Source organism: Leiobunum rupestre, chromosome 6, assembly GCF_980474605.1.
Source record: "Leiobunum rupestre chromosome 6, qqLeiRupe1.1.hap1, whole genome shotgun sequence".
NCBI lineage: Eukaryota > Metazoa > Arthropoda > Arachnida > Opiliones > Sclerosomatidae > Leiobunum > Leiobunum rupestre.
Window position 1 is genome coordinate 5098156 of NC_143389.1, and position 23831 is coordinate 5121986.

General features: G+C 40.8%; 18 non-coding genes across 18 annotated transcripts; all 18 read left to right on the plus strand.

Annotated features, from left to right (window-relative positions):
• Positions 1-132: 132 nt before the first annotated feature.
• TRNAG-GCC (transfer RNA glycine (anticodon GCC)) lies at positions 133-203 on the plus strand. The gene has a single exon. It is a non-coding gene; the product is annotated as a tRNA-Gly (tRNA).
• Positions 204-697: 494 nt separating this feature from the next.
• Positions 698-768, plus strand: TRNAG-GCC (transfer RNA glycine (anticodon GCC)). Its single transcript has one exon. It is a non-coding gene; the product is annotated as a tRNA-Gly (tRNA).
• Positions 769-1813: 1045 nt separating this feature from the next.
• TRNAG-GCC (transfer RNA glycine (anticodon GCC)) lies at positions 1814-1884 on the plus strand. The gene has a single exon. It is a non-coding gene; the product is annotated as a tRNA-Gly (tRNA).
• A 495-nt stretch (positions 1885-2379) lies between these two features.
• On the plus strand, positions 2380-2450 carry TRNAG-GCC (transfer RNA glycine (anticodon GCC)). Its single transcript has one exon. It is a non-coding gene; the product is annotated as a tRNA-Gly (tRNA).
• Positions 2451-2949: 499 nt separating this feature from the next.
• TRNAG-GCC (transfer RNA glycine (anticodon GCC)) lies at positions 2950-3020 on the plus strand. The gene has a single exon. It is a non-coding gene; the product is annotated as a tRNA-Gly (tRNA).
• Positions 3021-3881: 861 nt separating this feature from the next.
• On the plus strand, positions 3882-3952 carry TRNAG-GCC (transfer RNA glycine (anticodon GCC)). Its single transcript has one exon. It is a non-coding gene; the product is annotated as a tRNA-Gly (tRNA).
• Positions 3953-4447: 495 nt separating this feature from the next.
• TRNAG-GCC (transfer RNA glycine (anticodon GCC)) lies at positions 4448-4518 on the plus strand. Its single transcript has one exon. It is a non-coding gene; the product is annotated as a tRNA-Gly (tRNA).
• A 2340-nt stretch (positions 4519-6858) lies between these two features.
• Positions 6859-6929, plus strand: TRNAG-GCC (transfer RNA glycine (anticodon GCC)). The gene has a single exon. It is a non-coding gene; the product is annotated as a tRNA-Gly (tRNA).
• Positions 6930-7606: 677 nt separating this feature from the next.
• TRNAG-GCC (transfer RNA glycine (anticodon GCC)) lies at positions 7607-7677 on the plus strand. The gene has a single exon. It is a non-coding gene; the product is annotated as a tRNA-Gly (tRNA).
• Positions 7678-8358: 681 nt separating this feature from the next.
• Positions 8359-8429, plus strand: TRNAG-GCC (transfer RNA glycine (anticodon GCC)). The gene has a single exon. It is a non-coding gene; the product is annotated as a tRNA-Gly (tRNA).
• A 2147-nt stretch (positions 8430-10576) lies between these two features.
• TRNAS-GCU (transfer RNA serine (anticodon GCU)) lies at positions 10577-10647 on the plus strand. The gene has a single exon. It is a non-coding gene; the product is annotated as a tRNA-Ser (tRNA).
• Positions 10648-12973: 2326 nt separating this feature from the next.
• Positions 12974-13044, plus strand: TRNAG-GCC (transfer RNA glycine (anticodon GCC)). Its single transcript has one exon. It is a non-coding gene; the product is annotated as a tRNA-Gly (tRNA).
• A 1598-nt stretch (positions 13045-14642) lies between these two features.
• On the plus strand, positions 14643-14713 carry TRNAG-GCC (transfer RNA glycine (anticodon GCC)). Its single transcript has one exon. It is a non-coding gene; the product is annotated as a tRNA-Gly (tRNA).
• Positions 14714-16491: 1778 nt separating this feature from the next.
• Positions 16492-16562, plus strand: TRNAG-GCC (transfer RNA glycine (anticodon GCC)). The gene has a single exon. It is a non-coding gene; the product is annotated as a tRNA-Gly (tRNA).
• Positions 16563-18359: 1797 nt separating this feature from the next.
• Positions 18360-18430, plus strand: TRNAG-GCC (transfer RNA glycine (anticodon GCC)). The gene has a single exon. It is a non-coding gene; the product is annotated as a tRNA-Gly (tRNA).
• A 498-nt stretch (positions 18431-18928) lies between these two features.
• On the plus strand, positions 18929-18999 carry TRNAG-GCC (transfer RNA glycine (anticodon GCC)). Its single transcript has one exon. It is a non-coding gene; the product is annotated as a tRNA-Gly (tRNA).
• A 1413-nt stretch (positions 19000-20412) lies between these two features.
• Positions 20413-20483, plus strand: TRNAG-GCC (transfer RNA glycine (anticodon GCC)). The gene has a single exon. It is a non-coding gene; the product is annotated as a tRNA-Gly (tRNA).
• A 1598-nt stretch (positions 20484-22081) lies between these two features.
• Positions 22082-22152, plus strand: TRNAG-GCC (transfer RNA glycine (anticodon GCC)). The gene has a single exon. It is a non-coding gene; the product is annotated as a tRNA-Gly (tRNA).
• The last annotated feature ends 1679 nt before the right edge of the window (positions 22153-23831 follow it).

The window sequence follows — 23831 nt, forward strand, 5'->3', positions numbered from 1 at the left end:
ATTGGATTCTTTCACAAGAAGCTGCGATAAAGAAATCGTTAAGATAAAAAGCCGCGTTTTTTTTCCCAGGGTATTACGAACTCGATTAAAAATTATTTTTGTCCTTTTACTAAATATATGACCGCGTAACAAGCGTTGGTGGTTCAGTGGTAGAATACTCGCCTGCCACGCGGGTGACCCGGGTCCGATTCCCGGCCAACGCATTGGATTCTTTCACAAGAAGCTGCGATAAAGAAATCGTTAAGATAAAAAGCCGCGTTTTTTTCTTCGCGGGTTATTACGAACTCGTTTAAAAATTATTTTTGTCCTTTTACTAAATATATAACCGCGTAACAAGCGTTGGTGGTTCAGTGGTAGAATACTCGCCTGCCACGCGGGTTACGCATTGGATTCTTTCACAAGAAGCTGCTATAACGAAATCGTTAAGATACAAAGCCGCGTTTTTTTCTTCCCGGGTTATTACGAACTCGTTTAAAAATCATTTTTGTCCTTTTACTAAATATATAACCGCGTAACAAGCGTTGGTGGTTCAGTGGTAGAATACTCGCCTGCCACGCGGGTGACGCATTGGATTCTTACACAAGAAGCTGCTATAACGAAACCGTTAAGAAAAAAAGCCGCGTTTTTTTTCCCAGGGTATTTCGAACTCGTTTAAAAATTATTTTTTCCTTTTACTAAATATATGACCGCGTAACAAGCGTTGGTGGTTCAGTGGTAGAATACTCGCCTGCCACGCGGGTGACCCGGGTCCGATTCCCGGCCAACGCATTGGATTCTTTCACAAGAAGCTGCTATAACGAAATCGTTAAGATAAAAAGCCGCGTTTTTTTTCTTCCCGGGGTATTACGAACTCGTTTAAAAATCATTTTTGTCCTTTTACTAAATATATAACCGCGTATCAAGCGTTGGTGGTTCAGTGGTAAAATACTCGCGTGCCACGCGGGTGACGCATTGGATTCTTACACAAGAAGCTGCTATAACGAAATCGTTAAGATACAAAGCCGCGTTTTTTTCTTCCCGGGTTATTACGAACTCGTTTAAAAATCATTTTTGTCCTTTTACTAAATATATAACCGCGTAACAAGCGTTGGTGGTTCAGTGGTAGAATACTCGCCTGCCACGCGGGTGACGCATTGGATTCTTACACAAGAAGCTGCTATAACGAAATCGTTAAGATACAAAGCCGCGTTTTTTTCTTCCCGGGTTATTACGAACTCGTTTAAAAATCATTTTTGTCCTTTTACTAAATATATAACCGCGTAACAAGCGTTGGTGGTTCAGTGGTAGAATACTCCCCTGCCACGCGGGTGACGCATTGGATTCTTATACAAGAAGCTGCTATAACGAAACCGTTAAGATGAAAAGCCGCGTTTTTTTCTTCGCGGGTTATTACGTACTCGTTTAAAAATCATTTTTGTCCTTTTACTAAATATATAACCGCGTAACAAGCGTTGGTGGTTCAGTGGTAGAATACTCCCCTGCCACGCGGGTGATGCATTGGATTCTTATACAAGAAGCTGCTATAACGAAACCGTTAAGATAAAAAGCCGCTTTTTTTTTTCTTCCCGGGGTATTACGAACTTGTTTAAAAATCATTTTTGTCCTTTTACTAAATATATAACCGCGTAACAAGCGTTGGTGGTTCCGTGGTAGAATACCCGCCTGCCACGCGGGTGACGCATTGGATTCTTTCACAAGAAGCTGCGATAAAGAAATCGTTAAGGTAAAAAGCCGCGTTTTTTTTTCCCAGGGTATTACGAACTCGTTTAAAAATTATTTTTGTCCTTTTACTAAATATATGACCGCGTAACAAGCGTTGGTGGTTCAGTGGTAGAATACTCGCCTGCCACGCGGGTGACCCGGGTCCGATTCCCGGCCAACGCATTTGATTCTTTCACAAGAAGCTGCTATAACGAAATCGTTAAGATGAAAAGCCGCGTTTTTTTCTTCGCGGGTTATTACGTACTCGTTTAAAAATCATTTTTGTCCTTTTACTAAATATATAACCGCGTAACAAGCGTTGGTGGTTCAGTGGTAGAATACTCGCCTGCCACGCGGGTTACGCATGGGATTCTTTCACAAGAAGCTGCTATAAAGAAATCGTTAAGATAAAAAGCCGCTTTTTTTTTCTTCCCGGGGTATTACGAACTTGTTTAAAAATCATTTTTGTCCTTTTACTAAATATATAACCGCGTAACAAGCGTTGGTGGTTCCGTGGTAGAATACTCGCCTGCCACGCGGTTGACGCATTGGATTCTTTCACAAGAAGCTGCGATAAAGAAATCGTTAAGATAAAAAGCCGCGTTTTTTTCCCAGGGTATTACGAACTCGTTTAAAAATTATTTTTGTCCTTTTACTAAATATATGACCGCGTAACAAGCGTTGGTTGTTCAGTGGTAGAATACTCGCCTGCCACGCGGGTGACCCGGGTCCGATTCCCGGCCAACGCATTGGATTCTTTCACAAGAAGCTCCTATAACGAAATCGTTAAGATAAAAAGCCGCGTTTTTTTCTTCCCGGGGTATTACGAATTCGTTTAAAAATCATTTTTGTCCTTTTACTAAATATATAACCGCGTAACAAGCGTTGGTGGTTCAGTGGTAGAATACTCGCCTGCCACGCGGGTGACGCATTGGATTCTTACACAAGAAGCTGCTATAACGAAACCGTTAAGATAAAAAGTCGCGTTTTTTTCTTCGCGGGTTATTACGAACTCGTTTAAAAATCATTTTTGTCCTTTTAATAAATATATAACCGCGTAACAAGCGTTGGTGGTTCAGTGGTAGAATACTCGCCTGCCACGCGGGTTACGCATTGGATTCTTTCACAAGAAGCTGCTATAAAGAAATCGTTATGATAAAAAGCCGCGTTTTTTTTTCTTCCCGGGGTATTACGAACTTGTTTAAAAATCATTTTTGTCCTTTTACTAAATATATAACCGCGTAACAAGCGTTGGTGGTTCAGTGGTAGAATACTCGCCTGCCACGCGGGTGACCCGGGTTCGATTTCTGGCCAACGCATTGGATTTTTTCACAAGAAGCTGCTATAACGAAATCGTCAAGATAAAAAACCGCGTTTTTTTTTCTTCCCGGGGTATTACGAACTCGTTAAAAAATCATTTTTGTCCTTTTACTAAATATATAACCGCGTAACAAGCGTTGGTGGTTCAGTGGTAGAATACTCGCCTGCCACGCGGGTGACGCATTGGATTCTTACACAAGAAGCTGCTATAACGAAATCGTTATGATAAAACTCCGCCTTTTTTTTTCTTCCCAGGGTATTACGTACTCGTTTAAAAATCATTTTTGTCCTTTTATTAAATTTATAACCGCGTAACAAGCGTTGGTGGTTCAGTGGTAGAATACTCGCCTGCCACGCGTGTGACGCATTGGATTCTTACACAAGAAGCTGCTATAACGAAATCGTTAAGATAAAACTCCGCGTTTTTTTCCTCCCGGGGTATTACGAACTCGTTTAAAAATCATTTTTGTCCTTTTACTAAATATATAACCGCGTAACAAGCGTTGGTGGTTCAGTGGTAAAATACTCGCCTGCCACGCAGGTGACGCATTGGATTCTTACACAAGAAGCTGCTATAACGAAATCGTAAAGATAAAACTCCGCGTTTTTTTCTTCCCGGGGTATTACGAAGTCGTTTAAAAATAATTTTTGTCCTTTTACTAAATATATAACTGCGTAACAAGCGTTGGTGGTTCAGTGGTAGAGTACTCGCCTGCCACGCGGGTGACGCATTGGATTATTTCACAAGAAGCTGCGATAAAGAAATCGTTAACATAAAAAGCCGCGTTTTTTCCCAGGGTATAACGAACTCGTTTAAAAATTATTTTTGTCCTTTTACTAAATATATGACCGCGTAACAAGCGTTGGTGGTTCAGTGGTAGAATACTCGCCTGCCACGCGGGTGACCCGGGTCCGATTCCCGGCCAACGCATTGGATTCTTTCACAAGAAGCTGCTATAACGAAATCGTTAAGATAAAAAGCCGCGTTTTTTTTCTTACCGGGGTATTACGAATTCGTTTAAAAATCATTTTTGTCCTTTTACTAAATATATAACCGCGTATCAAGCGTTGGTGGTTCAGTGGTAAAATACTCGCCTGCCACGCGGGTGACGCATTGGATTCTTTCACAAGAAGCTGCTATAACGAAATCGTTAAGATACAAAGCTGCGTTTTTTTCTTCCCCGGTTATTACGAATTCGTTTAAAAATCATTTTTGTCCTTTTACTAAATATATAACCGCGTAACAAGCGTTGGTGGTTCAGTGGTAGAATACTCGCCTGCCACGCGGGTGACGCATTGGATTCTTACACAAGAAGCTGCTATAACGAAACCGTTAAGAAAAAAAGCCGCGTTTTTTTCCCCAGGGTATTTCGAACTCGTTTAAAAATTATTTTTTCCCTTTACTAAATATATGACCGCGTAACAAGCGTTGGTGGTTCAGTGGTAGAATACTCGCCTGCCACGCGGGTGACCCGGGTCCGATTCCCGGCCAACGCATTTGATTCTTTCACAAGAAGCTGCTATAACGAAATCGTTAAGATAAAAAGCCGCGTTTTTTTTCTTCCCGGGGTATTACGAACTCGTTTAAAAATCATTTTTGTCCTTTTACTAAATATATAACCGCGTATCAAGCGTTGGTGGTTCAGTGGTAAAATACTCGCCTGCCACGCGGGTGACGCATTGGATTCTTTCACAAGAAGCTGCTATAACGAAATCGTTAAGATAAAAAGCCGCGTTTTTTTTTTCCCGGGTTATTACGAATTCGTTTAAAAATCATTTTTGTCCTTTTACTAAATATATAACCGCGTAACAAGCGTTGGTGGTTCAGTGGTAGAATACTCGCCTGCCACGCGGGTGACGCATTGGATTCTTACACAAGAAGCTGCTATAACGAAATCGTTAAGATACAAAGCCGCGTTTTTTTCTTCCCGGGTTATTACGAACTCGTTTAAAAATCATTTTTGTCCTTTTACTAAATATATAACCGCGTAACAAGCGTTGGTGGTTCAGTGGTAGAATACTCCCCTGCCACGCGGGTGACGCATTGGATTCTTATACAAGAAGCTGCTATAACGAAACCGTTAAGATGAAAAGCCGCGTTTTTTTCTTCGCGGGTTATTACGTACTCGTTTAAAAATCATTTTTGTCCTTTTACTAAATATATAACCGCGTAACAAGCGTTGGTGGTTCAGTGGTAGAATACTCGCCTGCCACGCGGGTTACGCATGGGATTCTTTCACAAGAAGCTGCTATAAAGAAATCGTTAAGATAAAAAGCCGCGTTTTTTTTTCTTCCCGGGGTATTACGAACTTGTTTAAAAATCATTTTTGTCCTTTTACTAAATATATAACCGCGTAACAAGCGTTGGTGGTTCCGTGGTAGAATACTCGCCTGCCACGCGGTTGACGCATTGGATTCTTTCACAAAAAGCTGCGATAAAGAAATCGTTAAGATAAAAAGCCGCGTTTTTTTCCCAGGGTATTACGAATTTCTTTAAAAATTATTTTTGTCCTTTTACTAAAAATATGACCGCGTAACAAACGTTGGTTGTTCAGTGGTAGAATACTCGCCTGCCACGCGGGTGACCCGGGTCCGATTCCCGGCCAACGCATTGGATTCTTTCACAAGAAGCTCCTATAACGAAATCGTTAAGATAAAAAGCCGCGTTTTTTTCTTCCCGGGGTATTACGAATTCGTTTAAAAATCATTTTTGTCCTTTTACTAAATATATAACCGCGTAACAAGCGTTGGTGGTTCAGTGGTAGAATACTCGCCTGCCACGCAGGTGACGCATTGGATTCTTACACAAGAAGCTGCTATAACGAAACCGTTAAGATAAAAAGTCGCGTTTTTTTCTTCGCGGGTTATTACGAACTCGTTTAAAAATCATTTTTGTCCTTTTAATAAATATATAACCGCGTAACAAGCGTTGGTGGTTCAGTGGTAGAATACTCGCCTGCCACGCGGGTTACGCATTGGATTCTTTCACAAGAAGCTGCTATAAAGAAATCGTTAAGATAAAAAGCCGCGTTTTTTTTTCTTCCCGGGGTATTACGAACTTGTTTAAAAATCATTTTTGTCCTTTTACTAAATATATAACCGCGTAACAAGCGTTGGTGGTTCAGTGGTAGAATACTCGCCTGCCACGCGGGTGACGCATTGGATTCTTACACAAGAAGCTGCTATAACGAAATCGTTATGATAAAACTCCGCCTTTTTTTTTCTTCCCAGGGTATTACGTACTAGTTTAAAAATCATTTTTGTCCTTTTATTAAATTTATAACCGCGTAACAAGCGTTGGTGGTTCATTGGTAGAATACTCGCCTGCCACGCGTGTGACGCATTGGATTCTTACACAAGAAGCTGCTATAACGAAATCGTTAAGATAAAACTCCGCGTTTTTTTCCTCCCGGGGTATTACGAACTCGTTTAAAAATCATTTTTGTCCTTTTACTAAATATATAACCGCGTAACAAGCGTTGGTGGTTCAGTGGTAAAATACTCGCCTGCCACGCAGGTGACGCATTGGATTCTTACACAAGAAGCTGCTATAACGAAATCGTAAAGATAAAACTCCGCGTTTTTTTCTTCCCGGGGTATTACGAAGTCGTTTAAAAATAATTTTTGTCCTTTTACTAAATATATAACTGCGTAACAAGCGTTGGTGGTTCAGTGGTAGAGTACTCGCCTGCCACGCGGGTGACGCATTGGATTCTTTCACAAGAAGCTGCGATAAAGAAATCGTTAACATAAAAAGCCGCGTTTTTTTCCCAGGGTATTACGAACTCGTTTAAAAATTATTTTTGTCCTTTTACTAAATATATGACCGCGTAACAAGCGTTGGTGGTTCAGTGGTAGAATACTCGCCTGCCACGCGGGTGACCCGGGTCCGATTCCCGGCCAACGCATTGGATTCTTTCACAAGAAGCTGCTATAACGAAATCGTCAAGATAAAAAACCGCGTTTTTTTTCTTCCCGGGGTATAACGAACTCGTTAAAAAATCATTTTTGTCCTTTTACTAAATATATAACCGCGTAACAAGCGTTGGTGGTTCAGTGGTAGAATACTCGCCTGCCACGCGTGTGACGCATTGGATTCTTACACAAGAAGCTGCTATAACGAAATCGTTAAGATAAAACTCCGCGTTTTTTTCCTCCCGGGGTATTACGAACTCGTTTAAAAATCATTTTTGTCCTTTTACTAAATATATAACCGCGTAACAAGCGTTGGTGGTTCAGTGGTAAAATACTCGCCTGCCACGCAGGTGACGTATTGGATTCTTACACAAGAAGCTGCTATAACGAAATCGTAAAGATAAAACTCCGCGTTTTTTTCTTCCCGGGGTATTACGAAGTCGTTTAAAAATAATTTTTGTCCTTTTACTAAATATATAACTGCGTAACAAGCGTTGGTGGTTCAGTGGTAGAGTACTCGCCTGCCACGTGGGTGACGCATTGGATTCTTTCACAAGAAGCTGCGATAAAGAAATCGTTAACATAAAAAGCCGCGTTTTTTTCCCAGGGTATTACGAACTCGTTTAAAAATTATTTTTGTCCTTTTACTAAATATATGACCGCGTAACAAGCGTTGGTGGTTCAGTGGTAGAAAACTCGCCTGCCACGCGGGTGACCCGGGTCCGATTCCCGGCCAACGCATTGGATTCTTTCACAAGAAGCTGCTATAACGAAATCGTTAAGATAAAAAAACGCGTTTTTTTCTTCCCGGGGTATTACGAATTCGTTTAAAAATCATTTTTGTCCTTTTACTAAATATATAACCGCGTAACAAGCGTTGGTGGTTCAGTGGTAGAATACTCGCCTGCCACGCGGGTGACGCATTGGATTCTTACACAAGAAGCTGCTATAACGAAATCGTTAAGATACAAAGCCGCGTTTTTTTCTTCCCGGGTTATTACGAACTCGTTTAAAAATCATTTTTGTCCTTTTACTAAATATATAACCGCGTAACAAGCGTTGGTGGTTCAGTGGTAGAATACTCGCCTGCCACGCGGGTGACGCATTGGATTCTTACACAAGAAGCTGCTATAACGAAACCGTTAAGATAAAAAGCCGCGTTTTTTTCTTCGCGGGTTATTACGAACTCGTTTAAAAATCATTTTTGTCCTTTTAATAAATATATAACCGCGTAACAAGCGTTGGTGGTTCAGTGGTAGAATACTCGCCTGCCACGCGGGTTACGCATTGGATTCTTTCACAAGAAGCTGCTATAAAGAAATCGTTAAGATAAAAAGCCGCGTTTTTTTTTCTTCCCGGGGTATTACGAACTTGTTTAAAAATCATTTTTGTCCTTTTACTAAATATATGACCGCGTAACAAGCGTTGGTGGTTCAGTGGTAGAATACTCGCCTGCCACGCGGGTGACCCGGGTTCGATTCCCGGCCAACGCATTGGATTTTTTCACAAGAAGCTGCTATAACGAAATCGTCAAGATAAAATACCGCGTTTTTTTTTCTTCCCGGGGTATTACGAACTCGTTAAAAAATCATTTTTGTCCTTTTACTAAATATATAACCGCGTAACAAGCGTTGGTGGTTCAGTGGTAGAATACTCGCCTGCCACGCGGGTGACGCATTGGATTCTTACACAAGAAGCTGCTATAACGAAATCGTTATGATAAAACTCCACGTTTTTTTTTCTTCCCAGGGTATTACGTACTCGTTTAAAAATCATTTTTGTCCTTTTATTAAATTTATAACCGCGTAACAAGCGTTGGTGGTTCAGTGGTAGAATACTCGCCTGCCACGCGTGTGGCGCATTGGATTCTTACACAAGAAGCTGCTATAACGAAATCGTTATGATAAAACTCCGCAATTTTTTCTTCCCAGGGTATTACGTACTCGTTTAAAAATCATTTTTGTCCTTTTACTAAATATATAACCGCGTAACAAGCGTTGGTGGTTCAGTGGTAGAATACTCGCCTGCCACGCGGGTGACGCATTGGATTCTTACACAAGAAGCTGCTATAACGAAATCGTTATGATAAAACTCCACGTTTTTTTTTCTTCCCAGGGTATTACGTACTCGTTTAAAAATCATTTTTGTCCTTTTACTAAATATATAACCGCGTAACAAGCGTTGGTGGTTCAGTGGTAGAATACTCGCCTGCCACGCGGGTGACGCATTGGATTCTTACACAAGAAGCTGCTATAACGAAATCGTTAAGATACAAAGCCGCGTTTTTTTCTTCCCGGGCTATTACGAACTCGTTTAAAAATCATTTTTGTCCTTTTACTAAATATATAACCGCGTAACAAGCGTTGGTGGTTCAGTGGTAGAATACTCGCCTGCCACGCGGGTGACGCATTGGATTCTTACACAAGAAGCTGCTATAACGAAACCGTTAAGATAAAAAGCCGCGTTTTTTTCTTCCCGGGGTATTACGAATTCGTTTAAAAATCATTTTTGTCCTTTTACTAAATATATAACCGCGTAACAAGCGTTGGTGGTTCAGTGGTAGAATACTCGCCTGCCACGCGGGTGACGCATTGGATTCTTACACAAGAAGCTGCTATAACGAAATCGTTAAGATACAAAGCCGCGTTTTTTTCTTCCCGGGTTATTACGAACTCGTTTAAAAATCATTTTTGTCCTTTTACTAAATATATAACCGCGTAACAAGCGTTGGTGGTTCAGTGGTAGAATACTCGCCTGCCACGCGGGTGACGCATTGGATTCTTTCACAAGAAGCTGCTATAAAGAAATCGTTATGATAAAACTCCACGTTTTTTTTTCTTCCCAGGGTATTACGTACTCGTTTAAAAATCATTTTTGTCCTTTTATTAAATTTATAACCGCGTAACAAGCGTTGGTGGTTCAGTGGTAGAATACTCGCCTGCCACGCGTGTGACGCATTGGATTCTTACACAAGAAGCTGCTTTAACGAAATCGTTATGATAAAACTCCGCGTTTTTTTTTCTTCCCAGGGTATTACGTACTCGTTTAAAAATCATTTTTGTCCTTTTACTAAATATATAACCGCGTAACAAGCGTTGGTGGTTCAGTGGTAGAATACTCGCCTGCCACGCGGGTGACGCATTGGATTCTTACACAAGAAGCTGCTATAACGAAATCGTTAAGATACAAAGCCGCGTTTTTTTCTTCCCGGGCTATTACGAACTCGTTTAAAAATCATTTTTGTCCTTTTACTAAATATATAACCGCGTAACAAGCGTTGGTGGTTCAGTGGTAGAATACTCGCCTGCCACGCGGGTGACGCATTGGATTCTTACACAAGAAGCTGCTATAACGAAACCGTTAAGATAAAAAGCCGCGTTTTTTTCTTCGCGGGTTATTACGAACTCGTTTAAAAATCATTTTTGTCCTTTTAGTAAATATATAACCGCGTAACAAGCGTTGGTGGTTCAGTGGTAGAATACTCGCCTGCCACGCGGGTTACGCATTGGATTCTTTCACAAGAAGCTGCTATAAAGAAATCGTTAAGATAAAAAGCCGCGTTTTTTTTTCTTCCCGGGGTATTACGAACTTGTTTAAAAATCATTTTTGTCCTTTTACTAAATATATAACCGCGTAACAAGCGTTGGTGGTTCAGTGGTAGAATACTCGCCTGCTACGCGGGTGACCCGGGTTCGATTCCCGGCCAACGCATTGGATTTTTTCACAAGAAGCTGCTATAACGAAATCGTCAAGATAAAAAACCGCGTTTTTTTTTCTTCCCGGGGTATTACGAACTCGTTAAAAAATCATTTTTGTCCTTTTACTAAATATATAACCGCGTAACAAGCGTTGGTGGTTCAGTGGTAGAATACTCGCCTGCCACGCGGGTGATGCATTGGATTCTTACACAAGAAGCTGCTATAACGAAATCGTTATGATAAAACTCCGCGTTTTTTTTTCTTCCCAGGGTATTACGTACTCGTTTAAAAATCAGTTTTGTCCTTTTACTAAATATATAACCGCGTAACAAGCGTTGGTGGTTCAGTGGTAGAATACTCGCCTGCCACGCGGGTGACGCATTGGATTCTTACACAAGAAGCTGCTATAACGAAATCGTTAAGATACAAAGCCGCGTTTTTTTCTTCCCGGGCTATTACGAACTCGTTTAAAAATCATTTTTGTCCTTTTACTAAATATATAACCGCGTAACAAGCGTTGGTGGTTCAGTGGTAGAATACTCGCCTGCCTCGCGGGTGACGCATTGGATTCTTACACAAGAAGCTGCTATAACGAAACCGTTAAGATAAAAAGCCGCGTTTTTTTCTTCCCGGGGTATTACGAATTCGTTTAAAAATCATTTTTGTCCTTTTACTAAATATATAACCGCGTAACAAGCGTTGGTGGTTCAGTGGTAGAATACTCGCCTGCCACGCGGGTGACGCATTGGATTCTTACACAAGAAGCTGCTATAACGAAATCGTTAAGATACAAAGCCGCGTTTTTTTCTTCCCAGGGTATTACGTACTCGTTTAAAAATCAGTTTTGTCCTTTTACTAAATATATAACCGCGTAACAAGCGTTGGTGGTTCAGTGGTAGAATACTCGCCTGCCACGCGGGTGACGCATTGGATTCTTACACAAGAAGCTGCTATAACGAAATCGTTAAGATACAAAGCCGCGTTTTTTTCTTCCCGGGCTATTACGAACTCGTTTAAAAATCATTTTTGTCCTTTTACTAAATATATAACCGCGTAACAAGCGTTGGTGGTTCAGTGGTAGAATACTCGCCTGCCACGCGGGTGACGCATTGGATTCTTACACAAGAAGCTGCTATAACGAAACCTTTAAGATAAAAAGCCGCGTTTTTTTCTTCCCGGGGTATTACGAATTCGTTTAAAAATCATTTTTGTCCTTTTACTAAATATATAACCGCGTAACAAGCGTTGGTGGTTCAGTGGTAGAATACTCGCCTGCCACGCGGGTGACGCATTGGATTCTTACACAAGAAGCTGCTATAACGAAATCGTTAAGATACAAAGCCGCGTTTTTTTCTTCCCGGGTTATTACGAACTCGTTTAAAAATCATTTTTGTCCTTTTACTAAATATATAACCGCGTAACAAGCGTTGGTGGTTCAGTGGTAGAATACTCGCCTGCCACGCGGGTGACGCATTGGATTCTTTCACAAGAAGCTGCTATAAAGAAATCGTTATGATAAAACTCCACGTTTTTTTTTCTTCCCAGGGTATTACGTACTCGTTTAAAAATCATTTTTGTCCTTTTATTAAATTTATAACCGCGTAACAAGCGTTGGTGGTTCAGTGGTAGAATACTCGCCTGCCACGCGTGTGACGCATTGGATTCTTACACAAGAAGCTGCTTTAACGAAATCGTTATGATAAAACTCCGCGTTTTTTTTTCTTCCCAGGGTATTACGTACTCGTTTAAAAATCATTTTTGTCCTTCTACTAAATATATAACCGCGTAACAAGCGTTGGTGGTTCAGTGGTAGAATACTCGCCTGCCACGCGGGTGACGCATTGGATTCTTACACAAGAAGCTGCTATAACGAAATCGTTAAGATACAAAGCCGCGTTTTTTTCTTCCCGGGCTATTACGAACTCGTTTAAAAATCATTTTTGTCCTTTTACTAAATATATAACCGCGTAACAAGCGTTGGTGGTTCAGTGGTAGAATACTCGCCTGCCACGCGGGTGACGCATTGGATTCTTACACAAGAAGCTGCTATAACGAAACCGTTAAGATAAAAAGCCGCGTTTTTTTCTTCGCGGGTTATTACGAACTCGTTTAAAAATCATTTTTGTCCTTTTAATAAATATATAACCGCGTAACAAGCGTTGGTGGTTCAGTGGTAGAATACTCGCCTGCCACGCGGGTTACGCATTGGATTCTTTCACAAGAAGCTGCTATAAAGAAATCGTTAAGATAAAAAGCCGCGTTTTTTTTCTTCCCGGGGTATTACGAACTTGTTTAAAAATCATTTTTGTCCTTTTACTAAATATATAACCGCGTAAAAAGCGTTGGTGGTTCAGTGGTAGAATACTCGCCTGCCACGCGGGTGACCCGGGTTCGATTCCCGGCCAACGCATTGGATTTTTTCACAAGAAGCTGCTATAACGAAATCGTCAAGATAAAAAAACCGCGTTTTTTTTTCTTCCCGGGGTATTACGAACTCGTTAAAAAATCATTTTTGTCCTTTTACTAAATATATAACCGCGTAACAAGCGTTGGTGGTTCAGTGGTAGAATACTCGCCTGCCACGCGGGTGATGCATTGGATTCTTACACAAGAAGCTGCTATAACGAAATCGTTAAGATACAAAGCCGCGTTTTTTTCTTCCCGGGCTATTACGAACTCGTTTAAAAATCATTTTTGTCCTTTTACTAAATATATAACCGCGTAACAAGCGTTGGTGGTTCAGTGGTAGAATACTCGCCTGCCACGCGGGTGACGCATTGGATTCTTACACAAGAAGCTGCTATAACGAAACCGTTAAGATAAAAAGCCGCGTTTTTTTCTTCCCGGGGTATTACGAATTCGTTTAAAAATCATTTTTGTCCTTTTACTAAATATATAACCGCGTAACAAGCGTTGGTGGTTCAGTGGTAGAATACTCGCCTGCCACGCGGGTGACGCATTGGATTCTTACACAAGAAGCTGCTATAACGAAATCGTTAAGATACAAAGCCGCGTTTTTTTCTTCCCGGGTTATTACGAACTCGTTTAAAAATCATTTTTGTCCTTTTACTAAATATATAACCGCGTAACAAGCGTTGGTGGTTCAGTGGTAGAATACTCGCCTGCCCCGCGGGTGACGCATTGGATTCTTTTACAAGAAGCTGCTATAAAGAAATCGTTATGATAAAACTTCACGTTTTTTTTTCTTCCCAGGGTATTACGTACTCGTTTAAAAATCATTTTTGTCCTTTTATTAAATTTATAACCGCGTAACAAGCGTTGGTGGTTCAGTGGTAGAATACTCGCCTGCCACGCGTGTGACGCATTGGATTCTTACACAAGAAGCTGCTTTAACGAAATCGTTATGATAAAACTCCGCGTTTTTTTTTCTTCCCAGGGTATTACGTACTCGTTTAAAAATCATTTTTGTCCTTTTACTAAATATATAACCGCGTAACAAGCGTTGGTGGTTCAGTGGTAGAATACTCGCCTGCCACGCGGGTGACGCATTGGATTCTTACACAAGAAGCTGCTATAACGAAATCGTTAAGATACAAAGCCGCGTTTTTTTCTTCCCGGGCTATTACGAACTCGTTTAAAAATCATTTTTGTCCTTTTACTAAATATATAACCGCGTAACAAGCGTTGGTGGTTCAGTGGTAGAATACTAGCCTGCCACGCGGGTGACGCATTGGATTCTTACACAAGAAGCTGCTATAACGAAACCGTTAAGATAAAAAGCCGCGTTTTTTTCTTCGCGGGTTATTACGAACTCGTTTAAAAATCATTTTTGTCCTTTTAATAAATATATAACCGCGTAACAAGCGTTGGTGGTTCAGTGGTAGAATACTCGCCTGCCACGCGGGTTACGCATTGGATTCTTTCACAAGAAGCTGCTATAAAGAAATCGTTAAGATAAAAAGCCGCGTTTTTTTTTCTTCCCGGGGTATTACGAACTTGTTTAAAAATCATTTTTGTCCTTTTACTAAATATATAACCGCGTAACAAGCGTTGGTGGTTCAGTGGTAGAATACTCGCCTGCCACGCGGGTGACCCGGGTTCGATTCCCGGCCAACGCATTGGATTTTTTCACAAGAAGCTGCTATAACGAAATCGTCAAGATAAAAAAACCGCATTTTTTTCTTCCCGGGGTATTACGAACTCGTTAAAAAATCATTTTTGTCCTTTTACTAAATATATAACCGCGTAACAAGCGTTGGTGGTTCAGTGGTAGAATACTCGCCTGCCACGCGGGTGATGCATTGGATTCTTACACAAGAAGCTGCTATAACGAAATCGTTATGATAAAACTCCGCGTTTTTTTTTCTTCCCAGGGTATTACGTACTCGTTTAAAAATCAGTTTTGTCCTTTTACTAAATATATAACCGCGTAACAAGCGTTGGTGGTTCAGTGGTAGAATACTCGCCTGCCACGCGGGTGACGCATTGGATTCTTACACAAGAAGCTGCTATAACGAAATCGTTAAGATACAAAGCCGCGTTTTTTTCTTCCCGGGCTATTACGAACTCGTTTAAAAATCATTTTTGTCCTTTTACTAAATATATAACCGCGTAACAAGCGTTGGTGGTTCAGTGGTAGAATACTCGCCTGCCACGCGGGTGACGCATTGGATTCTTACACAAGAAGCTGCTATAACGAAACCGTTAAGATAAAAAGCCGCGTTTTTTTCTTCCCGGGGTATTACGAATTCGTTTAAAAATCATTTTTGTCCTTTTACTAAATATATAACCGCGTAACAAGCGTTGGTGGTTCAGTGGTAGAATACTCGCCTGCCACGCGGGTGACGCATTGGATTCTTACACAAGAAGCTGCTATAACGAAATCGTTAAGATACAAAGCCGCGTTTTTTTCTTCCCGGGTTATTACGAACTCGTTTAAAAATCATTTTTGTCCTTTTACTAAATATATAACCGCGTAACAAGCGTTGGTGGTTCAGTGGTAGAATACTCGCCTGCCACGCGGGTGACGCATTGGATTCTTTCACAAGAAGCTGCTATAAAGAAATCGTTATGATAAAACTCCACGTTTTTTTTTTCTTCCCAGGGTATTACGTACTCGTTTAAAAATCATTTTTGCCTTTTATTAAATTTATAACCGCGTAACAAGCGTTGGTGGTTCAGTGGTAGAATACTCGCCTGCCACGCGTGTGACGCATTGGATTCTTACACAAGAAGCTGCTTTAACGAAATCGTTATGATAAAACTCCGCGTTTTTTTTTCTTCCCAGGGTATTACGTACTCGTTTAAAAATCATTTTTGTCCTTTTACTAAATATATAACCGCGTAACAAGCGTTGGTGGTTCAGTGGTAGAATACTCGCCTGCCACGCGGGTGACGCATTGGATTCTTACACAAGAAGCTGCTATAACGAAATCGTTAAGATACAAAGCCGCGTTTTTTTCTTCCCGGGCTATTACGAACTCGTTTAAAAATCATTTTTGTCCTTTTACTAAATATATAACCGCGTAACAAGCGTTGGTGGTTCAGTGGTAGAATACTCGCCTGCCACGCGGGTGACGCATTGGATTCTTACACAAGAAGCTGCTATAACGAAACCGTTAAGATAAAAAGCCGCGTTTTTTTCTTCGCGGGTTATTACGAACTCGTTTAAAAATCATTTTTGTCCTTTTACTAAATATATAACCGCGTAACAAGCGTTGGTGGTTCAGTGGTAGAATACTCGCCTGCCACGCGGGTGACGCATTGGATTCTTACACAAGAAGCTGCTATAACGAAACCGTTAAGATAAAAAGCCGCGTTTTTTTCTTCGCGGGTTATTACGAACTCGTTTAAAAATCATTTTTGTCCTTTTACTAAATATATAACCGCGTAACAAGCGTTGGTGGTTCAGTGGTAGAATACTCGCCTGCCACGCGGGTGACCCGGGTTCGATTCCCGGCCAACGCACTGGATTTTTTCACAAGAAGCTGCTATAACGAAATCGTCAAGATAAAAAACCGCGTTTTTTTTTCTTCCCGGGGTATTACGAACTCGTTAAAAAATCATTTTTGTCCTTTTACTAAATATATAACCGCGTAACAAGCGTTGGTGGTTCAGTGGTAGAATACTCGCCTGCCACGCGGGTGATGCATTGGATTCTTACACAAGAAGCTGCTATAACGAAATCGTTATGATAAAACTCCGCGTTTTTTTTTCTTCCAAGGGTATTACGTACTCGTTTAAAAATCATTTTTGTCCTTTTATTAAATTTATAACCGCGTAACAAGCGTTGGTGGTTCAGTGGTAGAATACTCGCCTGCCACGCGTGTGACGCATTGGATTCTTACACAAGAAGCTGCTATAACGAAATCGTTATGATAAAACTCCGCGTTTTTTTCTTCCCGGGGTATTACGAACTCGTTTAAAAATCATTTTTGTCCTTTTACTAAATATATAACCGCGTAACAAGCGTTGGTGGTTCAGTGGTAAAATACTCGCCTACCACTCGGGTGACGCATTGGATTCTTACACAAGAAGCTGCTATAACGAAATCGTTAAGATACAAAGCCGCGTTTTTTTCTTCCCGGGTTATTACGAATTGGTTTAAAAATCATTTTTGTCCTTTTACTAAATATATAACCGCGTAACAAGCGTTGGTGGTTCAGTGGTAGAATACTCGCCTGCCACGCGGGTGACGCATTGGATTCTTACACAAGAAGCTGCTATAACGAAATCGTTAAGATAAAAAGCCGCGTTATTTTCTTCCCGGGTTATTACGAATTCGTTTAAAAATCATTTTTGTCCTTTTAATAAATATATAACCGCGTAACAAGCGTTGGTGGTTCAGTGGTAGAATACTCGCCTGCCACGCGGGTTACGCATTGGATTCTTTCACAAGAAGCTGCTATAAAGAAATCGTTAAGATAAAAAGCCGCGTTTTTTTTTCTTCCCGGGGTATTACGAACTTGTTTAAAAATCATTTTTGTCCTTTTACTAAATATATAACCGCGTAACAAGCGTTGGTGGTTCAGTGGTAGAATACTCGCCTGCCACGCGGGTGACGCATTGGATTCTTTCACAAGAAGCTGCGATAAAGAAATCGTTAAGATAAAAACACGCGTTTTTTTCCCAGGGTATTACGAACTCGTTTAAAAATTATTTTTGTCCTTTTACTAAATATATGACCGCGTAACAAGCGTTGGTGGTTCAGTGGTAGAATACTCGCCCGCCACGCGGGTGACCCGGGTCCGATTCCCGCCAACGCATTGGATTCTTTCACAAGAAGCTGCTATAACGAAATCGTTAAGATAAAAAGCCGCGTTTTTTTCTTCCCGGGGTATTACGAATTCGTTTAAAAATCATTTTTGTCCTTTTACTAAATATATAACCGCGTAACAAGCGTTGGTGGTTCAGTGGTAGAATACTCGCCTGCCACGCGGGTGACGCATTGGATTCTTACACAAGAAGCTGCTATAACGAAACCGTTAAGATAAAAAGCCGCGTTTTTTTCTTCGCGGGTTATTACGAACTCGTTTAAAAATCATTTTTGTCCTTTTAATAAATATATAACCGCGTAACAAGCGTTGGTGGTTCAGTGGTAGAATACTCGCCTGCCACGCGGGTTACGCATTGGATTCTTTCACAAGAAGCTGCTATAAAGAAATCGTTAAGATAAAAAGCCGCGTTTTTTTTTCTTCCCGGGGTTTTACGAACTTGTTTAAAAATCATTTTTGTCCTTTTACTAAATATATAACCGCGTAACAAGCGTTGGTGGTTCAGTGGTAGAATACTCGCCTGCCACGCGGGTGACCCGGGTTCGATTCCCGGCCAACGCATTGGATTTTTTCACAAGAAGCTGCTATAACGAAATCGTCAAGATAAAAAACCGCGTTTTTTTTTCTTCCCGGGGTATTACGAACTCGTTAAAAAATCATTTTTGTCCTTTTACTAAATATATAACCGCGTAACAAGCGTTGGTGGTTCAGTGGTAGAATACTCGCCTGCCACGCGGGTGATGCATTGGATTCTTACACAAGAAGCTGCTATAACGAAATCGTTATGATAAAACTCCGCGTTTTTTTTTCTTCCCAGGGTATTACGTACTCGTTTAAAAATCATTTTTGTCCTTTTATTAAATTTATAACCGCGTAACAAGCGTTGGTGGTTCAGTGGTAGAATACTCGCCTGCCACGCGGGTGACGCATTGGATTCTTTCACAAGAAGCTGCGATAAAGAAATCGTTAAGATAAAAACACGCGTTTTTTTCCCAGGGTATTACGAACTCGTTTAAAAATTATTTTTGTCCTTTTACTAAATATATGACCGCGTAACAAGCGTTGGTGGTTCAGTGGTAGAATACTCGCCCGCCACGCGGGTGACCCGGGTCCGATTCCCGGCCAACGCATTGGATTCTTTCACAAGAAGCTGCTATAACGAAATCGTTAAGATAAAAAGCCGCGTTTTTTTCTTCCCGGGGTATTACGAATTCGTTTAAAAATCATTTTTGTCCTTTTACTAAATATATAACCGCGTAACAAGCGTTGGTGGTTCAGTGGTAGAATACTCGCCTGCCACGCGGGTGACGCATTGGATTCTTACACAAGAAGCTGCTATAACGAAATCGTTAAGATACAAAGCCGCGTTTTTTTCTTCCCGGGTTATTACGAACTGGTTTAAAAATCATTTTTGTCCTTTTACTAAATATATAACTGCGTAACAAGCGTTGTTGGTTCAGTGGTAGAATACTCGCCTGCCACGCGGGTGACGCATTGGATTCTTACACAAGAAGCTGCTATAACGAAATCGTTAAGATAAAAAGCCGCGTTATTTTCTTCCCGGGTTATTACGAATTCGTTTAAAAATCATTTTTGTCCTTTTAATAAATATATAACCGCGTAACAAGCGTTGGTGGTTCAGTGGTAGAATACTCGCCTGCCACGCGGGTTACGCATTGGATTCTTTCACAAGAAGCTGCTATAAAGAAATCGTTAAGATAAAAAGCCGCGTTTTTTTTTCTTCCCGGGGTATTACGAACTTGTTTAAAAATCATTTTTGTCCTTTTACTAAATATATAACCGCGTAACAAGCGTTGGTGGTTCAGTGGTAGAATACTCGCCTGCCACGCGGGTGACGCATTGGATTCTTTCACAAGAAGCTGCTATAAAGAAATCGTTATGATAAAACTCCACGTTTTTTTTTCTTCCCAGGGTATTACGTACTCGTTTAAAAATCATTTTTGTCCTTTTATTAAATTTATAACCGCGTAACAAGCGTTGGTGGTTCAGTGGTAGAATACTCGCCTGCCACGCGTGTGACGCATTGGATTCTTACACAAGAAGCTGCTTTAACGAAATCGTTATGATAAAACTCCGCGTTTTTTTTTCTTCCCAGGGTATTACGTACTCGTTTAAAAATCATTTTTGTCCTTTTACTAAATATATAACCGCGTAACAAGCGTTGGTGGTTCAGTGGTAGAATACTCGCCTGCCACGCGGGTGACGCATTGGATTCTTACACAAGAAGCTGCTATAACGAAATCGTTAAGATACAAAGCCGCGTTTTTTTCTTCCCGGGCTATTACGAACTCGTTTAAAAATCATTTTTGTCCTTTTACTAAATATATAACCGCGTAACAAGCGTTGGTGGTTCAGTGGTAGAATACTCGCCTGCCACGCGGGTGACGCATTGGATTCTTACACAAGAAGCTGCTATAACGAAACCGTTAAGATAAAAAGCCGCGTTTTTTTCTTCGCGGGTTATTACGAACTCGTTTAAAAATCATTTTTGTCCTTTTAATAAATATATAACCGCGTAACAAGCGTTGGTGGTTCAGTGGTAGAATACTCGCCTGCCACGCGGGTGACCCGGGTTCGATTCCCGGCCAACGCATTGGATTTTTTCACAAGAAGCTGCTATAACGAAATCGTCAAGATAAAAAACCGCGTTTTTTTTTCTTCCCGGGGTATTACGAACTCGTTAAAAAATCATTTTTGTCCTTTTACTAAATATATAACCGCGTAACAAGCGTTGGTGGTTCAGTGGTAGAATACTCGCCTGCCACGCGTGTGACGCATTGGATTCTTACACAAGAAGCTGCTATAACGAAATCGTTATGATAAAACTCCGCGTTTTTTTTTTCTTCCCAGGGTATTACGTACTCGTTTAAAAATCATTTTTGTCCTTTAATTAAATTTATAACCGCGTAACAAGCGTTGGTGGTTCAGTGGTAGAATACTCGCCTGCCACGCGTGTGACGCGTTGGATTCTTACACAAGAAGCTGCTATAACGAAATCGTTAAGATAAAACTCCGCGTTTTTTTCTTCCCGGGGTATTACGAACTCGTTTAAAAATCATTTTTGTCCTTTTACTAAATATATAACCGCGTAACAAGCGTTGGTGGTTCAGTGGTAAAATACTCGCCTACCACTCGGGTGACGCATTGGATTCTTACACAAGAAGCTGCTATAACGAAATCGTTAAGATACAAAGCCGCGTTTTTTTCTTCCCGGGTTATTACGAATTGGTTTAAAAATCATTTTTGTCCTTTTACTAAATATATAACCGCGTAACAAGCGTTGGTGGTTCAGTGGTAGAATACTCGCCTGCCACGTGGGTGACGCATTGGATTCTTACACAAGAAGCTGCTATAACGAAATCGTTAAGATAAAAAGCCGCGTTATTTTCTTCCCGGGTTATTACGAATTCGTTTAAAAATCATTTTTGTCCTTTTAATAAATATATAACCGCGTAACAAGCGTTGGTGGTTCAGTGGTAGAATACTCGCCTGCCACGCGGGTTACGCATTGGATTCTTTCACAAGAAGCTGCTATAAAGAAATCGTTAAGATAAAAAGCCGCGTTTTTTTTTCTTCCCGGGGTATTACGTACTCGTTTAAAAATCATTTTTGTCCTTTTACTAAATATATAACCGCGTAACAAGCGTTGGTGGTTCAGTGGTAGAATACTCGCCTGCCACGCGGGTGACGCATTGGATTCTTACACAAGAAGCTGCTATAACGAAATCGTTAAGATACAAAGCCGCGTTTTTTTCTTCCCGGGCTATTACGAACTCGTTTAAAAATCATTTTTGTCCTTTTACTAAATATATAACCGCGTAACAAGCGTTGGTGGTTCAGTGGTAGAATACTCGCCTGCCACGCGGGTGACGCATTGGATTCTTACACAAGAAGCTGCTATAACGAAACCGTTAAGATAAAAAGCCGCGTTTTTTTCTTCGCGGGTTATTACGAACTCGTTTAAAAATCATTTTTGTCCTTTTAATAAATATATAACCGCGTAACAAGCGTTGGTGGTTCAGTGGTAGAATACTCGCCTGCCACGCGGGTTACGCATTGGATTCTTTCACAAGAAGCTGCTATAAAGAAATCGTTAAGATAAAAAGCCGCGTTTTTTTTTCTTCCCGGGGTATTACGAACTTGTTTAAAAATCATTTTTGTCCTTTTACTAAATATATAACCGCGTAACAAGCGTTGGTGGTTCAGTGGTAGAATACTCGCCTGCCACGCGGGTGACCCGGGTTCGATTCCCGGCCAACGCATTGGATTTTTTCACAAGAAGCTGCTATAACGAAATCGTCAAGATAAAAAACCGCGTTTTTTTTTCTTCCCGGGGTATTACGAACTCGTTAAAAAATCATTTTTGTCCTTTTACTAAATATATAACCGCGTAACAAGCGTTGGTGGTTCAGTGGTAGAATACTCGCCTGCCACGCGGGTGATGCATTGGATTCTTACACAAGAAGCTGCTATAACGAAATCGTTATGATAAAACTCCGCGTTTTTTTTTCTTCCCAGGGTATTACGTACTCGTTTAAAAATCATTTTTGTCCTTTTATTAAATTTATAACCGCGTAACAAGCGTTGGTGGTTCAGTGGTAGAATACTCGCCTGCCACGCGTGTGACGCATTGGATTCTTACACAAGAAGCTGCTATAACGAAATCGTTATGATAAAACTCCGCGTTTTTTTTTCTTCCCAGGGTATTACGTACTCGTTTAAAAATCATTTTTGTCCTTTAATTAAATTTATAACCGCGTAACAAGCGTTGGTGGTTCAGTGGTAGAATACTCGCCTGCCACGCGTGTGACGCGTTGGATTCTTACACAAGAAGCTGCTATAACGAAATCGTTAAGATAAAACTCCGCGTTTTTTTCTTCCCGGGGTATTACGAACTCGTTTAAAAATCATTTTTGTCCTTTTACTAAATATATAACCGCGTAACAAGCGTTGGTGGTTCAGTGGTAAAATACTCGCCTACCACTCGGGTGACGCATTGGATTCTTACACAAGAAGCTGCTATAACGAAATCGTTAAGATACAAAGCCGCGTTTTTTTCTTCCCGGGTTATTACGAATTGGTTTAAAAATCATTTTTGTCCTTTTACTAAATATATAACCGCGTAACAAGCGTTGGTGGTTCAGTGGTAGAATACTCGCCTGCCACGCGGGTGACGCATTGGATTCTTACACAAGAAGCTGCTATAACGAAATCGTTAAGATAAAAAGCCGCGTTATTTTCTTCCCGGGTTATTACGAATTCGTTTAAAAATCATTTTTGTCCTTTTAATAAATATATAACCGCGTAACAAGCGTTGGTGGTTCAGTGGTAGAATACTCGCCTGCCACGCGGGTTACGCATTGGATTCTTTCACAAGAAGCTGCTATAAAGAAATCGTTAAGATAAAAAGCCGCGTTTTTTTTTCTTCCCGGGGTATTACGAACTTGTTTAAAAATCATTTTTGTCCTTTTACTAAATATATAACCGCGTAACAAGCGTTAGTGGTTCAGTGGTAGAATACTCGCCTGCCACGCGGGTGACGCATTGGATTCTTTCACAAGAAGCTGCGATAAAGAAATCGTTAAGATAAAAAGCCGCGTTTTTTTCCCAGGGTATTACGAACTCGTTTAAAAATTATTTTTGTCCTTTTACTAAATATATGACCGCGTAACAAGCGTTGGTGGTTCAGTGGTAGAATACTCGCCCGCCACGCGGGTGACCCGGGTCCGATTCCCGGCCAACGGATTGGATTCTTTCACAAGAAGCTGCTATAACGAAATCGTTAAGATAAAAAGCCGCGTTTTTTTCTTCCCGGGGTATTACGAATTCGTTTAAAAATCATTTTTGTCCTTTTACTAAATATATAACCGCGTAACAAGCGTTGGTGGTTCAGTGGTAGAATACTCGCCTGCCACGCGGGTGACGCATTGGATTCTTACAC